Genomic DNA, 21,129 nt, shown 5'->3' with positions numbered 1-21,129 from the left:
GTGAAGAGAAGGTCTAGCGGGGCACCTCCCCTGGTAGGTTCACTAACCAGCTGCGTCAGGAAGCTATCTTCCACGCTCTCCAGAAACCTCCTAGACTGCTTTCTCAGGGCTGTGTTGTGCTTCCAGGATATGTCAGGGAAGTTGAAGTCCCCCACGAGTACAAGAGCTGATGATTTTGCAACCTCTGTCAGCTGCCTGTAGAATTCCTCATCCGTCTCCTCATCCTGGTTCGGCAAAGCCTACAGCACCCGGTATTCCCAGGAGGTCTCCCATCCAAGTACTAACCGGGCCCGACCCTGCTTAGCTTCCGAGATCAGACGAGATCGGGCGTTGCCAGGGTGGTATGGCCGTAGGCATGTTAGCATCCTAACAACTTTTCTTCTCTGAAAAACATCCTGAAAGCTCCTTTGATTTAGTCAAGATGCTAAAGCTACTATGACACACTCAATGAAAGAAAGTATATTCACACGTCCAGATACATTCATTCATGCATCAGTAGACATCTATGAAAATAAGAGATACTACTGATTCAATAGTAGCATAAAATCCATGGATAGAGCTGAGAAAGAGGGCCTCAACTTTAACACATTTTTGTTTAAACTAGGGAATGCTATTTTCTCTGATTAGGACTTACATTGAGGCCAGATTCTCACTGATCCTTTTAATGAGGAGGTTAAAACCAAAGAAAAATCCTATAAGGGACCTTTCAGACTCTCTGAAACTGCATTCTTTCCATAAGTTCCCAGAAAATGCAAGTTCCCATGTTTGAAGAGATCTCTGATTATCCTCATTGTGAAATCTCACAGCTGTATATGGAGCAAGCAATTGAGAATTGTCAGATCCTTACTGAAGCACAAGGTAAAATTAGTTAATTAGAATAGTACTGTTTAACTACATCTTCTGTCTCGGAAAAATAGCTACAGTAGAAGTACAGTGGTGCCCATCTGGGGACATAAGACTCTATCTTGTTTCCGTATTTTCTCTATAAGCATTAAAGATCTGGTGATTTTAGCAAACAATATTTGTTTATTAGTACCTTTTCAGTAGCCTAAATTTTGCTTCTCAGTGTGATAGAGAAGTGCTTCAAAATAAAAGTCAAGGAATCCCTAAACATGAGCAAAAATGCACTTTCTCGCAACTCAATTTTACATTTTTAGGGTTTGAATTTTAAACTTCCCCTGTTAAAAACAAACAAACAAAAAATAGATTTTTACTTAATGAAACAATATATACAAAACCTGCAATTTTTGGAATCTTAATATTATAAATATTATATTGGCAAGGTAATGTAAAGTATAAAAATAGTCCTTCAGAATTTCTCCTTGACTATTCAAATCTTGAGGAAAAAGCATTTCTAGCAGACATGATTTTTCTCTAGAATTCAGAATTGTTAACTTTCCCTGCCAGTACTTATTTGAACTTATAGATCATATAAGATTAAGGATTACTTTAATGTTGATTTAGCATGTCTTATTCAGAAGACTGCTATAATAACACTGTGTTGTTAAGTAGTAGATAAGATGCATGTCTGTAAATATTTCACAGATAATCAATATACACAGGAGACATATTCTTATATGAAATGTCAGGAGCCTTTTGCCTTTAAAGGAAGTCAAATACAGAGACATTTTGGGAATCACAGATGTAGAGGTTACCCAAGAGTTTCCAAAGCATGAAGCATAATATAAATGAATATCTAACCAATTTTTGTACAAAGCAGTATAAGCATGCAATGTGAGTCTGAGTCCCATTTCATCGATTCATCATTTTCTTCCAAATTTCCAGACATTAGGATTCTCTGGAGTTCTTTAAAGTCAAGAAACTTATGACCAGTCATATTAGGCAGTAAACGGTGTAAAGGCCACAATCAATAATGACTGAGTTACTAGGACAGTTAGCATTAATAGGAGTATGATTTTGGGAGCCTTTTTATTATTATTATTATTTTTAATTTTTACATTTTTTTGAGTTTTACAAGGAACCATTTCTGGCTAGATGCAAAACCTTCACTGAAATCTTAAGGAAAGATAAAGCAGCTTTTGCAATGTGTGTTTTATTTCTATTGCCTCTCTGATTTGACTTTCTCTCTGTATTTTCAATCACTAAATGTTAAAGAAATTTGAAAAAATCTAAAAATTCAAAATTCAAAAAAGAAATTAGGAAAAAAATGCACACAAAGAAACCTGATAACCTTGTGAGGCTTTCTTGTTTCACCAAAACACTTAAAAATGCAACACTAATATTCTATAAATGATATTTCTCAAGACAAACAAAATAAAAGGAGCAGTGATGGTTTACAATAAAAAGCACTTTTATTCTTTTATGAACAGTTGCAATATTATTCTTTTTTCTGCTTATTTTAATCTTAGTTTTAAAGGGATATAATATCTTTACAATTGTTTTTTTCCTGTAGTGGAGAATGGCAACATTTATTATAGCTATACATTTTGCACCGGATACTATTGTTTCAGAAAGGCTGCTTGATGTTTGTAACAAAACTAGAAATACTTTGCATGCATTTAACAGCCATCTGGTTCAATATTCGGGTAATCACAATGACATCAGAACACAAGCAGGGTAACACAACCCAGAATGTGGAGAGAGAGGTATCTGGGATGCTGGTTTTGAACAGAAGCACTGTGAAAGGATGAACAGTGCCACTAACTATCAAGATTTCCTAGGGACACAAGTCATAAACCTGCCTCACCAGGACAGCATTCAGCTGCTTCCACATCAGTGACTGTTTTAAACCTCAGGATTGAGTAGGAAGAGGTCAGTGGGCTGATCATTGGCTTCACCCTTGCTTTCTTCCTTTGGAGTGAGGCAGATCCAGTGTTGCCATGTTAATATCTTTCAAAAATCTGTATCTTAGTTTCCATATCTTTCTTCTTTATCTGTCATTATTGTTTGCCTTGGAAATACGGAGCATGGATGTTTCTACAGATAATAAGACTCTTGGTCACTGCCTGGTCACTGCTTTAAAATAAATACATAAATAAATAAAATTTTTGTGGTGACAGGATCCATGCAAATTCACCCGTCCTTCTATTTGACCAGCATAAACTCAGATAAGTAGAAAGTTCCTTGAAAAAGTCTAATAAATATCTGCTTGTTTCAAGTCAGAAATCTATATTAACAAACATACATTAAGAGCACCCATTATTTCTGTGTGAATTCAGATGAATGATTTTAAGGAAAGTGGAAGCACCTTAGAATCACAATGTTTTTGCTGAGACAGTTCCACAATGATGGGAAGCTAAGATGTACCATGGTGCTCTCTCACTCTGCCTCCTCATCAGAGCAGGAGGAGATAATACGATGAAAAGAAAGCTCTAGGGTTGAGATAAGGATAGAGAGATCACTCTCTAATTACTATCATGGAAAGTACACTCAGCCTTGGGAGATTAATATAGTTTGTCACCTATTGCTAACAGACTAGTGAAGTGAGAACTAAAAGCAAACTAAAAATTACTTCCACCCCTGCCATCTGCCCTCTTCTACTTCCTCTCCTCAAGCAGTTCAATCAGTCATAACACTTTGTAATCTACTGCTTCTCCATCGTCACTCTCTTTGTCTCTTCCAGAGTGGGGTCTCTCCATCGGGATGCAGTCCTTCCCAAATTGATCCTACATGGGCTTCCCACAGACTGCATTTCTTCAAGAACTGCTCCAGTATGGGTGTGTACCACTGGATCCATCCTTCAGGAACTGATCCTGCATGGGTCCCTCACCAGCAACAGCTCCTGCCAGACTCTTGCTCCACTGTGGGCTCCATTTCACAGGTTGCAGCTCCAGCCTGGAGTCTGCTCCTGCTGGGGCTCACTATGTGTTGCAACCTCCTTCAGACCAGATCCACCTGCTCTGCTGTGGTACCCCATAGGCTGCAGGAGACAGCCTGCTCCATCATGGGCTCCTCTACAGGCTGCAGCATGGAGATCTGTTCCACCATGGTACCCACAGGCCACAGGTGAACTTCTGCTCTTGTGCTTGGAGCACCTCCTGCCCTCCTGAACTGATCTTGGAGTCTGCAAGTCTCTTTCGTTCACATATTCTCACTCCTCTCTCCTGGCTGCTGTTGCACTGCATTTTTTATCCTGTCTACAAATGTTACAGAGGGGCAACCAGCATCACTTGTTGGCTTAGACTTAGCCAGCAGCAGACCTGTTTTGGAGCCTGGTTCTGGAACTGGCTCTTAACAGATATGGAGCAGCTTCTGGACTCTTCTTAGAGGCCACCCTTGCAGCCCACTACCAAAACCTTGCTACGCAAACCCATTGCAACTTAATGATTGATAGTGGTTAACTAAACTTTGCTTGTGTGTAGTTTTAATGAATGTCAGTCCTGTAGAATGTTGTTTTAATGTTGGAATCTGGTTTCATTTGTCTGTCTTTTAAACATTCCCATCACAACATTTCCTGATTCCTTAATGTGTGTATACATATAAATAAATATATATATACACACATATTCAGTTGCAACACATACCACCTAATTAAGTCCAGAAAACACTCCATGCTTCTGTTACAGTGCTATGTTATTCTCTCAAAAACCTTCCAGTACAGTCATATCAGTCATATTAATGTACTTTTTTTTTTTTTTTTTTTCCCGCTGAGATATTTTTTTCTGACTTGTGCATGAATATTTATGCAGAATTAGATGAAATATGGATTTCTTCCTTCTACCCATACATGGTCAAATATGGCTGTCCAAGGAGACCTGGTTACACTAATGAAAATTCAGTGAAAATGACTTGACATTTAGGCATTTTATGTTGACATCAAATTTTAAATTGGATAAAATAGCCATGTTTTAAGGTTTTACAGATTAAAAATGAATCTTAAAAAAAAAAAAAAGGTATATTTTTTGTTTCTTCTCTCTCCTCAGCAGATCACTCATTTCTAAGTATTTAAGTGATAAGACATCTTATTCAATCATTTAGCACCCTTATTTCTAAATCCACTCATTTGATACAGACCAGTGGCGACACACGTGGATGCTTTAGTAGGATGTATAAAGGATGTATAATTAAGTTTTAGAATGTAATAAATCAGACAGACCACTGAATATATTTGCTGAAGGATTTGTCATCAATAACTAATAAAACATTAGTCTTATTAATGTGAATATTAACATTTGCATCTATTGCATAGAACTGATACTTAGAATAAAATATTAAAAATAAATAAACAAATCAGGAGAGGATGTACCTTGTCACCAGCAGATGAATAGATAATAATAAATGAAAGGAGTGGAAAAAATAAGGAGACATTAAATTCTTTCAAACCTATTTGGGGGAGGGGGGAAGTGCAAATATGTAGTAAACAGCATAACAGTGATTGAAGGCTTTAGATATAACATGTTAGCCTAGTCTGTTAGATCTCTGGCATGTACTGCCTAAGGACTGCCTCTCCCACCATCCACTCCAGCCCACAGGTAGGTCACTGTCAATAACACAATTGCTACTGACTCACTAGGCATAACGAAGCCAGGCTGCTCATCTGCAGGGTTCTGTTTACTACTTCCTGACCTGAGCAATGGATTTGTCACTCAGGTTTCTTTAAGATGCCATGGTAGATCTAGAGCTTATGCTGTCCATGACCAAAGGGGTAGAGCTGGGTCTATCCAACAGAGTGAAGAATTAAAAAAGAAAAAAGAATTAAAGCTAGTTTCATAAAGTGGGTTTTTATTCAGTTCCTTGTACACAGTAATAAATAATGTGCTATTGAATATTCATACACCAAGCAAACAGTCATGTTCCTGTCTTCAGCATTATTATGTCATTTTATTCTATATATCTTTATGTTAGAGTGAGATTTACTTATTTTTCAGTCTTTATATCTTACTCCTTATTCATATACAGTTAATGTGTAAATCTTCTCTAGTCCTTAAGGACTACAGAAACCAGTGTTTTTTGGTCTATTATGTAACATTATGATCTGTAACACTCCACATAAAACTCTACTCTTTAATAGTAACAACCAACAATATTCAGAATGCTATACATTCTTAGCTTTACTTGGATTTCTGTTGGGAAACAGGCCAAGTCACAAAACTTTTAGTGTTCCCTTCTGTTGGCAACTGAATTTTAAAAAACAAACAAACAAACAAACAAACAAACAAAAAAAACAAACCTACAATAAGAATAAGTTTTAACTTACTTTTTGATTAACAACACAACTTTAATTACAAACTCCTGAGTTAAAACAACAGAGAAACACTGAAAGTAGTAAAAATCAAGAATGATTGTAATTTGGGAACATGATACAGTTGTGAAAGGGACCAATAAAATCACAGTGTTATAATAATTATTTCTAGTAGAGACAGGGAAGCATTAGTATAACCATTGGAGGTCTCAGAAAGATTTATCTGGAATATTGAGTGCAATTCAGGATACGCATGTTCATCAAGGACATGTTATAGCAGTAACTGGAAGTATGAAAATGGTATGTAAGTGAAGACTAGAAAAAGACTCATTTCGCTTGGAGAAAACAAGAGTAAAGGGAATAATTGCTGTACAGAAATACCCCAAGAAAATATATGAACATGGAAGAGGTGAGAGAATTTTATGTATGAAAAGTGCAAAATAGACACTAGGACTGAATGAATCCACAACTGTTCATAAGGAATGACAGGCCTGACAACAATTCTACCCATTAGAGCAACAAAATTAAGGAATATTTACAGGAAGACAGGAGTAGGAAATGCACAGAAAGCTGAAGTGCTTTTAGGAACTTGCTTCATTTGAGAAATGGAATATAAGACTCATTGCCTGGAAACTAGAATCTAAAGATGCTTTCCACTTCATATGTTCTTTTAATCCCTACTCTGAACTGTCAGGAAGATAAAGTGGAATAATAATAGTCTTAAACTCTCTTCTGTAGATGATATACAAAGGTCCACAGAGACCGAATAAGTTAACATAATAGAGGAAGTAAAATTGTTTTGACCAGAAGACTGTATTTTAAACATTTGGTTAATATTTAATGACTGGGAACCTCCCTGCATAAAGATCTTTAAATCTAAATATCTGATACCTGAGTAGTTGCAGTGGAAGCTACAAAATACTTTACAAAAATTATAGAACAGTTTCACAGCCAAGCCTTGCAAATCAGGAGTGGGAAAATTCAATCATTTTTTTTCACTTAGCAGCACAATACAATGTTGTTTTCAACAGTTTTCCTTAAAGGAAAAAAGAAACAGAAATCAGAATCTGAATTATTTTGAAAATTGTTCTTATTGTTGTTTGTCATACAGTGATGCCAAAGTACCATAAATTAGCATTAATCTACATTTACTATTTTAAGAGAATTATAAAAATCTTAAAATATTCCAGTTCTTTATGGGAGATTCCAAAAGACTCGCTCTAGTCTTAAACTGGATACACCTATTGAATTAATTATATTTATTCCCAGGATCCAAAATACATTTTCTTTTTAAGACTACTAAGAGTCTTAAGACTACCAAGAGCTTTTTCCACTTGTTTCTATGACATTCTTCCTATTGTTGCAAATCAACCTTTAGTGAAATTCTTTTAAATTCCATCTAAACAAAACTGCACTTAAGTGGTTTGTCAGCAATTCTCTATAAATTTTTAATTAGTAGAGAACAAAGCATTCATTTGACACATAATTTATTTCCATCATTAATGGACAGATGAGTTGCTACGCCTATATATTATCATAGAAAATGAAAATTCTATACAGCACTTACTATAAAGACTGTAATTTTGCTGACTTCTTTTGCAAGTAGAGGTAACGATCAAAATTATCCGTTTTCAGTTCAAGGCCTTATACAAAAGAGGAGGTAAAAGAAAATCTACTTGCCAAGATATAAAGCTAGCAAGAGCTTAAGGGGCAAGCCAAATTGTGTGGTGGAGGCATGTTTCCAATAAAGGGATCTATCACAAGAATGAAGGAGTACTAAAGGCAGATTTAAATAATTATTTTGATCTTTTCCAACACAGTCTTGAATTTGGCAGTGACTGTCATAAGTTTCCTATTGCTGCTGAATTTTTAAATAAACCTGGGATACCTTTTAAGTACGTTCCACTTCAAGCAAATTAATATAGAATAATAGAATCATAGAATATACTGAGTTGAAAAAGACCCACAAGTATCCTTGAGTCTAAATCCTGGCTTCACACAGGATCAATCAAAAATCAAACCATATATATGAGTGTTGTATCAATGCCTCTTGAACTCTGTAAGGTTCAATGCCATGACCGGGGGACTTGCCTGGGGAGCCTGTTCCAGTATTCAATCACCCTCTCAGGGAAGAACCTTTTCCTGTTATCCAACCTGAAGCTCCCCAACACAGCATCATGACATTTCCTAGGGTCCTGTCACTGTCACCAGAGAAAGGAAATAAACACCTGTCCCTCTTCTCTGCTTGTAAGGAAGTTACAATGGCCTCCATGAGGCCTCTCCTCAGTCTCCTCTTTAAGATGAACAATCTTAATAATCTCTTGAGTTCAGCTGCTTCTCACATCTTGCCCTCTAGACCCTTCACCATCTTCATAGTCCTTCTTTAGACACTCTTTAATAGTTTTATGTCCTTCTTATCTTCTGGCACTCAAAACTTCACACAGTACTTGAGGTGAGGTCACAGCAGCACAGAGCAGAGCAGGAAAATCACTACCCTCAGCTCGGTAACCATGCTGTTCCTGATGAACCCCAGGGTACGGCTGGCCATTATGACTGCCAGGGTACACTGTTAATTCATATTCAACTTGCCCTTGACCAGAACACCCAGATCCCTTTCTATGGGGCTGCTCTCCACCATTTCATCCCTAAGTCTGTATATATATCCAGGATTGCCCATTCCCTGACACTTTTGTTAAACTTCATATTGTTGGCAATTGCTCAGCCTTCTAATTTGTCAAGATCTCTCTGCAAGGCTTCTTTACGCTTGACAGAGTCAAGAGATCTTTACAATATAGTGTAATCTGCAAACTTACTTAGTATACATTTGAGTCCTTCAACCAAGTTATTTATGAAAATATTAAAGAAAACTGGCCCTAAAATGGAGTCCTGGGGAACCCCGCTAGTGACTGGCTGTCAGCCTGATGTAACCCATTTTACTAATCCCTTTGAACCCAATCCATCAGCCAATTATTCAGCTAGCGTATCTAGATGTAAGCTGGATACTTTGTCTAGAAGTATAATGTAAGAAGTGGTATCAAAAAGCTTTACTGAAATCCAAAAAGATTACATCAACTGGATTCCCATGGTCAACTAGATGGGTGACCTTGTCATAAAAGGAAATTAATTTCATTAAACAGAACCTTCTTTTTACAAACTTATGTTGGCTGTGACCAATGACCATATTGTCCTTCAAGTGTTTTTCAGCAACTCCCAGAATAATTTTCTCCATAGTTTTATCATAATATATGAGGATTTTACTACATACACTATTTGAGAGATAAAGTCAGATGACCAACATTGTTCTTCCTGGCTTTAAAGGGATGTACCCAATCCCTTGCCTGAAAATCATCCAGAGAATGACATCTTTCTCTTGAGAGAAAGATCTACCATCTACCACCTACCTTTTAGAGACACGTTATGCCATCTCTTGTTTTTATTTTTCTAAATTAGTTAGTTCTTAATTCCTGACAGTTTCTCCTTTGGATTGAAAATACTTCTATTGCCAATATTTTGACCTTTTGCTAATTGCTCCAGTGATTAAGAGACCATAGCACAGTATTGTCAGTAAAGTAGTACTTTCAGGATATGGAATTATGTAGTTTTCTTGGTGTTCTTCATTGCCTCTGCACGCACCCTAACAATCTGTACGGATCACATAGTAATGACACTGCAAAGACCACTTGCAATGGTGACTTTGCAGGACCTTTTGTAGTGCTGTATCTGATTAGCTTCAACCTTTCAATCTGTAAACACATCACATATCTGAGAGGTGACCTGCTATGAACTAGAAATCCTGAGGAAAACTTTGGTGTTGAGAACATCAATGTGTACTGGGGAATGTAGGTTTTAAATGGCAGCTGAGGTAGGTCATGCTTATTTTAACTGCTTGAAGCCCAAATTTTCTTACCAAAGTCTGGGTATTGATCAACAGAAAATATCACTGGCATGGTTAAATTCCATGCATGTATTTGTTACATGAAATCAACTAAGTATGTCAATTTTGTAGGACTACAGACAAAAAAAAAAAAAAAAAAAAAAAAAAAAAAGATTCATAGAATAAGTCTGCTTTTTGGAAATGTACATAGGAAATGAGTTTGAGGAGCTGTTGCTAGTTTATTGGTACCTTTTATAGACATCGCTAGATTCATTGCTACAGTTTCCACAGTGAGTGTTCTTAAGATCTTGATCCAGTGATAAAATGAAGTCCATGTGGAAGTGTTTACTATCTTTAACAGAATTCAACTGAATCAGTAAAATTTAAACTTAAAAAAGATTATCTTTGAAAATGACCTAAGATCCCACAATGACTAATTTATTATGACAATACTGCTGTAATCATAACTAATATATATATATATGTCCTTCAGCACAAATATCTGAAATCATTACCTTTTTTTTTTTTTTTTGGGGGGGGGGGGATGGGGGAAGAGGTATTCACAAACAAGTATTGTCTAAAAATATTAGACCTGAATTATTATTAAAGTCTGACTGTTTTAGTGTTGTTCTCAGCTTTATTTCAGCCATTTCTCTACATCATTTTAACTCTGAGCAATTTTGCATTGTTTCAAATCAAGTTTCTAGCTAGCATATATATAGAGAGTCATAGAATGGTTTGGGCTGAAAGGGACCTTAAAGATCATCTAATAATGTTAACATGATGTTAACAAACTTTAAATAAAAAGACTGCTTTAGAAGAGAACCTAATGATGAACAGGTTAGTAACATGACATAGGTATAATTTTTGAAGTCAATTTATGAACAAAAAATTACTAGAAAATCTTCAGCCAGTTGTTGACCTATCATATACAATTGAAGAGAAGCTACCAGGAATGAGAGGTGAATCCATCCAGAGCAATCTGTATAGTAGAGAAGAGAGACAAATGGAGGTAATATTAGACCTAAATACTCTAAATGACTAAATACTTCGACAGCTCATAACTCTTTAATAATGTTAAGCTGAGCAATAAAAACTGGGGAAAAGAAGAAGAGGCGACATTGGGAGTGATGGCATTTGTCTTCCCAAGAAACTGTTAATACATGTTGAGCCCTGCTTTCCAAGAAAGTGGCTGAACACCTGTCTGCTAATGGGAAGTAGTGAATGAGTGCCTTGTTTTATTTACCTTATGTGTGCAGCTTTTACTTTACCTTACAAACTGTCTTTATTTCAACCCGTGAGTTCTCACAAGTCTACCTTTCCAGTTCTGTCCCCCATCACAAGAGGGTGAAAATGGTTGTGTGGGTCTTTGCTGTCTACCAGGGTTAACCTACAACAAGTCCGTACTTAATATTTATGGTTGAGGTGTACTACATTATAAATGAATGAAGATTTCACAGTCTTATCTTATCTTGAATATGAACTTTGGACATTTCTTGTGAGATGCAGTCTTTCTATATCATTGTAAAAAATGGTAAGATTGCAAGAGGAAATAACATTTCCTACCATGCCACTCAAACTTGTCAGTACCAAATATTTCAATGCAACTACTTCATGTAAATGGGCAGAGAACACACTTAAAACATCAAATGCACAGCAAAGAGCACTGCAGTTAAGGAGAAAACAACAACAACAAGCAAACAAACAGCATCACTTATGACTAAAGCTGATTTTTTTTTTTTTTTTAAAAAAAAGGCTTACATACCTAAAATATATTTTTTTTCCACAGGTTTTATTTTTTTGTATGCTTTTATTTTATTTCAACTTTATGTTAGTCTTCTTGCCTGATTCCTTTTAATTTCACTTTCAAATACAGAACATCACTTAAGGAAATTAGTGGAGACATTTGTCACCAATATTCCTTCTTAAAGGTATTTTTATCCTTTCTTCTTCAAAAATTTTCCACATTTGGGGAAAAGAAATAAAAAAAAATAATAATTAAAAAGAAAAAAAAAAAACAGTAAAAGGAAGCACAGATCACTTCTCTGTTTGAAAACTTTTTATTTCTCCAATATATGATGTTACACAACCTTCAAGATATCCTTCCTGATAACTAACAGCATGACTAAGTTTAATAATTTCATTAGTAGATTTACATGCAGTATACATTCCTAGTAGTTGACATGATTACAAAATGTTTAGCATATGAATTCTGATATGTGAAATAAATCTCTTATTTTCCCTCTCTATATAGAATCTTAATGTTCTCCCTTAAATAAAAAGGACTAATGACACTATGTGATTGTGGAGAGATTAAAGGTACATATTGTTGACAAAGCCTTACTGGGTGCTTACATAAACCCAGTACAAAATGTCAAAGGCCTTCAAAAGTCTCCTCTATTTCTAGGCAGGCTCACGTATTTTCTAGTTGCCATAGTAGGCTAATGGTGCTACACAGTTCATAGGAAGAGTAAATGACCTCAGTATAAAATTTGCTGTCTAAGAGAAGAATGAGTTGCAGAAAAACAAAACAAATTTGGTGTATTAGTTGTTGTTGAGCTTGGAGTAGTTCTTTTCTTTATGTGCAGGGAGCAGAACAGAAGATGAAATGGTAGAAGGAGAGGTTATGGAACAAATTAATAAATCAAAGGAAACAAACTGCCAAGGCCAGATGGCAATCACTGAAAAATTAAATGAATGGAATTAAAAATGAAATGAAAATGAAAAACTGAAACATGAAATAGCTAAACTACTAACCTCTTCCCTGAAACTGCTTTAGTAGGGGAGGACTGCAAAATAGCAGGAGATACAAGAAGCTAGAGGTTTGTAAGCCTGACATTCACATTCTACTATCACTATAAGAAGTATAATGAAGTACAGAGGTCTGGACACCTGTCTAAATATGATGATATAAACAACATATTTTTGTTTTGAAAGAAAATAATGTATTATAGGTACACTGGATTTTGCTGAAATTTGCAAACCTATGGATAATGCAGATCAAAATAATTGAAGCATCCTGGATTTGTAAGGCTTTTTTGAAAGCTTTCACCAAGAGCTCTTCAGGAAATAAGGTGTCTAGGGCACAGGAGGAAAAGATCCTTACATGGATAAATAATTGATGAAAATGATCTTGAATGGAAAAATGCTTGGTGAAAAGACAGAAAGTAAAAGTAAATTATCTGTTTTCACAAAGGACAAGATCACCAGTGAGGTTGCTTAGGGATATGTGCTGGGACCGGTGCTGTGTTTGTTTACTGGACTGGTAAACAAACTGAGAAAGGAGAAGAGTGAGATCACAACACTTTTTGATAATGCAAAACAATTCAGAAGATTAAAAATAACAGCCATCTGTGAAGAATTGCAGAGGACTTCAAGATTCTGTAGGAAACTGAATATAACGTAGATAAATGTATAGAGATTCCCACACGCACACACACAAAATAATAATAATAATAATAATAATAATAATAATAATAATAATAATAATAATAATAAAAAAATGCTACCTTAACAAAATTATGCTATCTGAGCTAGCCCTTGACATTCAGGGAAAAGATTTTAGGATCGTGACAGATAAAGAAACATCAGTTGAGAGTCTTGTAGAAGTCTAAAAAGCAAATCAGACTTTAGGGATGATTAGAAAGGAACTTTGTAAGGGATAGAATGTCATTATGGACTATCTTAATTCTTGGTGTCTCCCGCTCTTAAAATGTATGTAGTTTTGATATTATATCTTTCAGTTTTGGAAGGTTATGGCAGAGTGGATAAAATTAAGAGAAGAGCAAAAAGAGATGACCAAAGATGTGGAAGAAATTTTGTGCAACCAACAAAGGAATTATAGAGATCTCTTCTGCCCATAAAAACAGAGCTGACTGAGTGGAGATACAACAGGCATTTACACTCAGACACCATATTTTACTCACCTCTCACACTGGATGCAGTTTACTCAACTGTATCCATATATCACTGCCAAACACAGCTCTTGCCAGAACATAAGTGAATCTTGAACAAGGACTTTCATATAATATCTTCATGGAAAATCAGTCTTTCGTGCTCGAAATGTTCACCACCAAAAATAAAAATAAATAAAAATAAATGATAAAAAAAGCTGTGAACAACTTAAAATACACATCTGCCTCCATATCAGGTTACCTGGCTCAATAATTCTCACATGAAAGAAAGAAAGAAAGGAAGAAAGGAAGAAAGGAAGAAAGGAAGAAAGGAAGAAAGGAAGAAACTGATAAATTTAACTATTCTGTGTAACTGTGAAAGAAATACCTTTGTATTACAAGTAACATAATAAACAACAAGAAAAAATAATAATAATAATAAAAAAAAGTAACACTTTAATTCAAGAACAAGCTGCATTCCAGTAACGGCTATCAAAAAATTTCATCACCTTTCAAAACCTTGCTTAAAAGCAGGTGTTTGCCACTTAAGAGAGAATCAAGAAACCTGGGGAAAATAAAAACAGTCCCTCCCTTCAAGTACACTCTATCAGGAATCAATAACAGAAAAGCAACAATAGAAACACTGGAAGAGAGATATGTTAGAAAGATAAGTTAGAAAGAAATCCTTAATCTTTCCAGATACTTTGGACATGAGCACAAAAAAATAACAATTTTTTACTCTTGTATCAATAACAGGATCCACCTGGTTATATAGACCTCAAGCAGGACATTAGTTAATCACATATTAAAAGGTAATATACCAATTTTTTTGCACACCCAGGTAATGAAAAATATCCTCTAAAATAAAATAAATAAAATAAAATGCAAATTCATTTGTATGTAAACATGGAAGTTTTTTAAAGGGCATTAGATTCAAATACGATGTGATGAAATAGCCCTAAAACAGCCCTAAATAAAACATTACTAACATGAAAAAAAAAAAAAAACAACACACAAAAAAAACCCCTACCAATACTGAAAAGCTATATATAGTATATATATAGTATCAGTGCTATAAAATTAGGATTTATAACTATCTTTAAGCTGTTTTATTTTTCTAAGGTTAATATAATTAAAAAGTAGAACCTCAACACTAGAATATATGGCCAAGGAATTAAAAACAAAACAAAAACAAACAAACAAAAAAAAACAGTCCCTGCAGATAACGCAGAAAATGTTGCAGTTAAAATATATATATATAAAATAATAATCATATAGTAAACAGACAAACAATAAGGTCAGTGTCATAAGAAATAAATCTCTATTTGTCTTCAATCTACCTGAAAAAGTCAACCCCCATCCCACTTGCTAAACATCTATAAAGTACTTTTTACACCCTTAAAACAGAATCAGTTTTTCATCAGTATAGTTATGGACTATTCAGAAAATATGTCTTTTGCAGTAACAGATAAACTGTCAAATAATGGAAACTGTAAATCACTCAGTGAAATGCTACTTATATCCATGCATTGAATGTATGCTGGCAAAGTCTCTAGGTAGAGAGAGTAGGGTAATTTGCAAATGACATTACATATGTATTTGAAATTTTCTAAATCATTTTTTGTTTGTTTGTTTTGTTTTTCCCTTAAAAATTTCACATAGCTTAGGCTTTGCTTTCAACTGTACTAACTGGGAAAAAAATACAGTTCTAAGTAGAATCGCACACACACACACAAAAAAAAAAAATCATGAAAATTCATCAGTCTTTAATGTAAATGCCTGCTTTAATGAGCAGCTTGTCATAGCTTAATGGCCTCACTTGGCAATTTTATTTGTAGCACAGATATCAGAACTTACTATAAACTAGCTGGCTCAAATGTTATAAGTAGTTTGGCTATGGCTGTATGAACATACATCCTGGGCAATTTAGCCTCAGACTTTCTGCACCACAGCTACCATGATTCTCATTCCTGAACTTTCTTCAAAGTCAGGAGAGGTGTGTCAAACACTGCACAGTCAACAGCAGCATGGAGAATTTCTTAATGACAGAAAGAACCTTGGCATGTATTTGCTCTTTGTAGGTTCAGATTGCCAGAAATAATTTAACGTTGACAGGTGTGTTTCCAGAGTTCTCTGTGAAACTGAGACTGAAAAAAAAGGTGGTACATTTCACTGGACTTCTTACTTCCCTTGCTGTAGCCTGTGCAAGCAACTGACAGCATCAATAAACTGACAATTTAACATTACTGTGTTGAAGGTGAATTTTGAAGTAGTTTGATGATGGTAGCCTACTAGGTTCTATTTATTCTGAGACCCAACTGTGCTGCATTCAACATGTGTGTACTGCTGTATTGGGTTTATAAGGCAAGTTTTGGCAGGCAGGGGACTGCAGGACTGGCCTCTCTGTGAAATGTCTAGAAGCTGCCCTATGTTTAGATAAGAGCCATTTCCAGCCACCTCCAAAATGGACACATTGCTGGCCAAAGTTGAGGCATTGAGTGATGTTGGTTGCACCTCTATGAGAGCAGATTTAAGAAAGGGTGAAAATGCCATGCATCAACTGGGAGAGAGGACTGAGAAAATGTGAGAGAAAGAGCCCTGTATGCACTAAGGTCAGTGAAGAAGGATGGGAAGGAGGTACACCAGGTGCTGGAGAATAAGTTCCCCTGTGGACTCTGGAGATGCCCATGGTGGAGCAGGCTGTCCCCCTGCAGTTTTTGGGGTACCACAGTGGATCAGATTTCCATGCTACATCTCATGGAGGAGCCCATGATGGAGCAAGAAGATATGGTCTGAAGGAGGCTACAACCCATAGAGAACCATAATCTAGTCCAGAACTCCAGCCCAGCCCACAGAGTGGAACTCACACAGGATTGGTGGTCTCATGGAAATTGCAGCTTGTGAGGGACCCATGCTGGAGTAGTCCATTCTTGTAGGACTGCACCCCTGGTACTAACCCATGATGGAACAGTTCTTGAAGAACTGCAGCCTATGGAAAGCCCACATAGGGTCAGTTTGTAAAGAACTGCATTCCATGAGAGGGACCTCACACTGGAGCAAGGAAAGAGCATAACGAGGAAGGAACAGCAGATATGAAGTTTTATAGACTGATCATAACCCCCAGTCCCCATCCCCCTGCACTGCCTGAGGGGAGGAGGTAGAAGAAGGTGGATGGGAAAAAGATGTTTTGAGTTTGCTTTTAGTTCTCACTGTTCTCTTCTGTTATTAATTGGTAACAGATTAAATTCATCTTCTCGAAGCTGAGTGTGTTTTACCTGTGATGATAATTGGTGAGTGATTTCCCTGTCTTTATCTCAGCTTATGAGCCGTTTCATCATATTTTCTGCCTGTTTTGTTGAGGAGGGAGAGTGAGAGAGTGGCTGGCTGGTTCTTGGCTGCCTATTGGGGTTAAACCACAACTGCGTAAAAATTCATCAATACAGACTTTCTTTTGCATTGCATGATGCTATTCCAAAAAGTCTGATTTTGTCAGCTTAAAAATGCAATGTTTTATAAAAAATATGTTTCTCTGTGGTAGATAGGGTGTCCTGTTGGCCAGTAATGAATTGTATTCCATTACAGAATGCAATAACCTTTTCTTTTTCTGCATGGAAAGCAGAACAATTAGGTGGAAAAGTATAACATGTAATTAAATGACTTTGTACTTCTTGCAGTGAAGAAATTTAGCCTGCTGCTCAATCTCCCTTCATAGATCATAGCTTTTAATAATACTGCAGGTTGTAAGCAAATCATAAATAACAAGAAGTGTATGAATGAGCAAGGAAGACTGTGGGAGGGGAAGGGAAACAATTAGCCAATACAACAATTAAGATTCAAAATACATACCAGAAACAGTAGTTAAATGGATTTCACCATTTCATTCACAAAGCCTCCTTGCCATTATTGTAAACTAGCTACTTGCTTGGTTTGTCCTAGCATGCCAAATAAACCCCCTTCAAGACAACTAACGTGAAAAGAATACTCCACACAGTAAAGTATCTAGTCCTCTAACTTCAACAATTTAGGCAAAAAGACTTTAAAATACTCTCCCATCTGGCATTTTTTTCCTGAAAAACTTGAAAATAGGACATCAGAGACATCATGAAAAACAGTACAGCTATTTAATAGTAAAGAAGAGCATCTATTCTGTTGACAAGTAAGATTAAACAAGCTTAGCACTTTAATTCTTTTCAATGGAACTTGGTTCTGTATTGCCCTCATTAACTTCTTACTATTGCATTTGTGTCATTCCTTGGCTGTTCAGAATCTGAAACAGTAATTTTTCTCCAGCAAGAGTTTTCTCTTTAATAATGTTATAACAAAACAGTCATTTTCACTAAACAAGGAAACTTTGATGTAATTTCAATGTATTTATTAGAAGAGATGTGCAACAAGAAAGAGCCAGTTATAAAGTGATCACTTTCAGGCTGTTTTTGGCTGTCCATAACAAAGTTTAAAAGTCATGCAACAGACAAGTTGGGAAGTAGGATTTTTTTTTTTATTTTCATGGGAAAAAATGGCAGCTTCTAAGGATGAGTAGGAAGCTTCTAAGTCAAAGGAAGTTTAAACATCTCTACCCCTCACCCAATACATAACTCCTCCTGTCAAGTAACACATTTTTCAAAACATCTGTATTCACGAAGGATGGATGATGTTGCAAGCTTCTTAATGAGTTTTCACTAGTCATTTAAACCATGAGATTTTACATAAACATTTTATTTAGTGTGGCTGAAGACCATAGAGTCAATAAATACAGTTTGATTATTGTGAGTAAGCCAAAGCAGCATAAATGAATAGTTTCATGCATAGTTTCTTAATAATAGTTTCTTAAAAATTTATGAAATACTTTAAGACTTATGTGACTGTTGTGGGCAGTTCTAAAAGTATAATGTGGTTGAGATTGTACTTTAACTTTCACATACACCTGAGACGGCAAAACTTTAAATATGATTTCTGTTTATTTCAGCTTTCAGGGTTAAGCTTACCAAACAGCACACAAATTGCAGTACAGGCCACTCAAATAGAAGTAATGTCACACTTCTGTTTTGCATAGCAGAATAAAACTACAGACAGATTTTCCTGTGTATGTATGACATTCCATGGTTTGTTCTTATTGTTCTTTCTGGCTTAGACCCATCCTTTCTCTAAACAGAAGTTGCTGCAACCTTAATGAAGTTGTATATTCCCACTTCTTTCTTCTATATATTATACATTTAAGAAGATCTACAGCTATACCTGGAAGGCCTATGACCATCCTTATAATTGTTAGGAAAAAGCACAATTGTGTTGAATGATACCTGAAACTTAATGTGCTAAGAATATGACATTTCATCATAATATAGTTAATACTAGGAATATAACCTCACTGGATTATAGTCAACTTTCTTCAGTGATACTGACAGTCCCTTATAAATTAATTGCTCAAAGTACATTCTGAACTAATCCATCTTTGCTGGCAGTTAAGACAACTCCTTGAATGTCAGTTCCCTTAAAGTATTATAGCAAAAGATGAATAGGGCAAAGTGAATTTATGAGATTGTTTAGCATGAAGTATTTCTTTCCAATAAGACCAAGGAGGAAAAAAAAAAAAAACTTCCATCTTAAAATAAATTAATTACTCTCTTTGTCAATTTGATGTCAGTTTTGTCAACTGAATTTGAAAGACCTGCAGTTAAATGCAATGAAGGTTACAACCATCACTCTGAAGCAGATAAAGTTTGAAGAGGGAAAGTTTCTTTCCTTGACATGAACTTTAACCATAGTTGCTTTGACGCCAAGTCTCTATTTTGATCTTTATATGATAAATATTAGTTTGCAACTAATATTTAGTTGCAAACTCATATAATTACAAACTGCCTTCTCTCTGTTATGGAACAGAGAGAAGGCAGTTTGTAATTATATGAGTTTGCAACTCATATAAGAGTATATTAATTCTTTAGCCTCTTAAAGTAATATTTCACCTTCAATGATATCCAGTTGAATCAATCTGTCACTTTTTTTCTTAGTAAGTAGCATAGTAAGACGGTTCAGTGTCTGTTAACAGAAAAGTGCTTATGATCTGAGGCAGAAGCATGGCATTGTGCATCAACTTGTTGACATGAATTTCCTTTTTATATAATTTGAACTGATAGAATTGGAAAAAGAATATGTGTTTTTATTCTTGGAAAGAAATAAAAAAATATCCTAAGAGAAGGTTGGAAAATATGATGTGGCTATAAAACAGCAGTTATTGTATAGATTTTCAAAAAGGAGTCCAAATATATTTCCAAGAGCAGTAGAATAATAATTTCACAGCTGAGTCACTGAACTATTAGCATTGTCTAAGGCTTTTAGTTACAGAATTTTGTTTTCATTTGCTAGTGACTTTGCTAGACTTCTGTCATCCTTTTCATATCATCAAATTGATTATTATTTTTTTTTTTTTTTTTAGATCTTGGAAGAAAGGAAAAGCATTCATCTTTTTTAGCAGTCTGTCAGAATTCATGTCTGTTTTCAGAACAATTTGGAGAGGAGGGGGGCAGAGTTTGACAAATACTGGTGACAAACACTGGTGAATTCTGTTGGAAAAAAATATCTGATCTTTGGCATTGGAACTGAAGGGTAGCCTTTGAATGTGAATTCACCTAATCTGAAATCAAAAATATTTATGTAAAAAAGTACATTTCAAAACTCTAGAGACTTTCTGGAGCTCATAAACCAAGATTCACTGAAAACTCCCTTTTGCTGAGCTTGTTCTGTTTTTCCAGATAATAGAATAGTCCAAGAGGTCTATTGAATCAATCATGTGACCCCATACATTCCAGGACAGGACAGGAAGGAGGCATGTAGCACTACTTTTGCAGTGCCTTTTGAGGACCACACTGATGCATTTAATGCATCTTAAATTAAGATGCATTAAATAAGTGCCCCTTAATCAGAACTCAGGTTGGTTTAGAGGAAACTCATTCAAGTAACTAGAGAAAGAAGAGATGAAATTGGTGAACTGTAAGAGCTGGATGGAGCAGCATCTGCAACCAGCAAGTGTGGAAGCCTAGAAATGAATGGGTCAGGAAGAGAGAAAATTGGTGGCAGAAGACAGAGTGTGAGGTGGAAAGAAGGAGACAGGTTGTTGTAAGAGGGGTGACCTCTGTCAAGGAAATGTGATGTATGTGACACAAGATAGATGGAACTTTCTGGAAGGATAGGTTATCTATCTTTGTGACTCTCTAATTAAAACCTGA

At 35.6% G+C, this 21,129-nt stretch overlaps 1 long non-coding RNA gene across 1 annotated transcript in view; it reads right to left on the bottom strand.

Moving 5' to 3' along the window:
* The window catches only part of LOC311431351, a 43,575-nt gene extending 29,506 nt beyond the window's left edge, over positions 1-14,069 (bottom strand). Inside the window, exons 1-2 of the long non-coding RNA XR_014689372.1 lie at positions 13,943-14,069; positions 10,913-10,998 (exon numbers count right to left, since the gene is read on the bottom strand). This is a non-coding gene — a long non-coding RNA (uncharacterized lncRNA). The remainder of the gene's footprint in view (positions 1-10,912; positions 10,999-13,942) is intronic.
* Positions 14,070-21,129: the final 7,060 nt, after the last annotated feature.

Source organism: Aythya ferina (assembly GCF_964211825.1).
Source record: "Aythya ferina genome assembly, chromosome: 2".
Lineage (NCBI taxonomy): Eukaryota > Metazoa > Chordata > Aves > Anseriformes > Anatidae > Aythya > Aythya ferina.
Note: the sequence above shows the minus strand (reverse complement) of the source record. Positions and strands in the feature narration are given on the sequence as shown.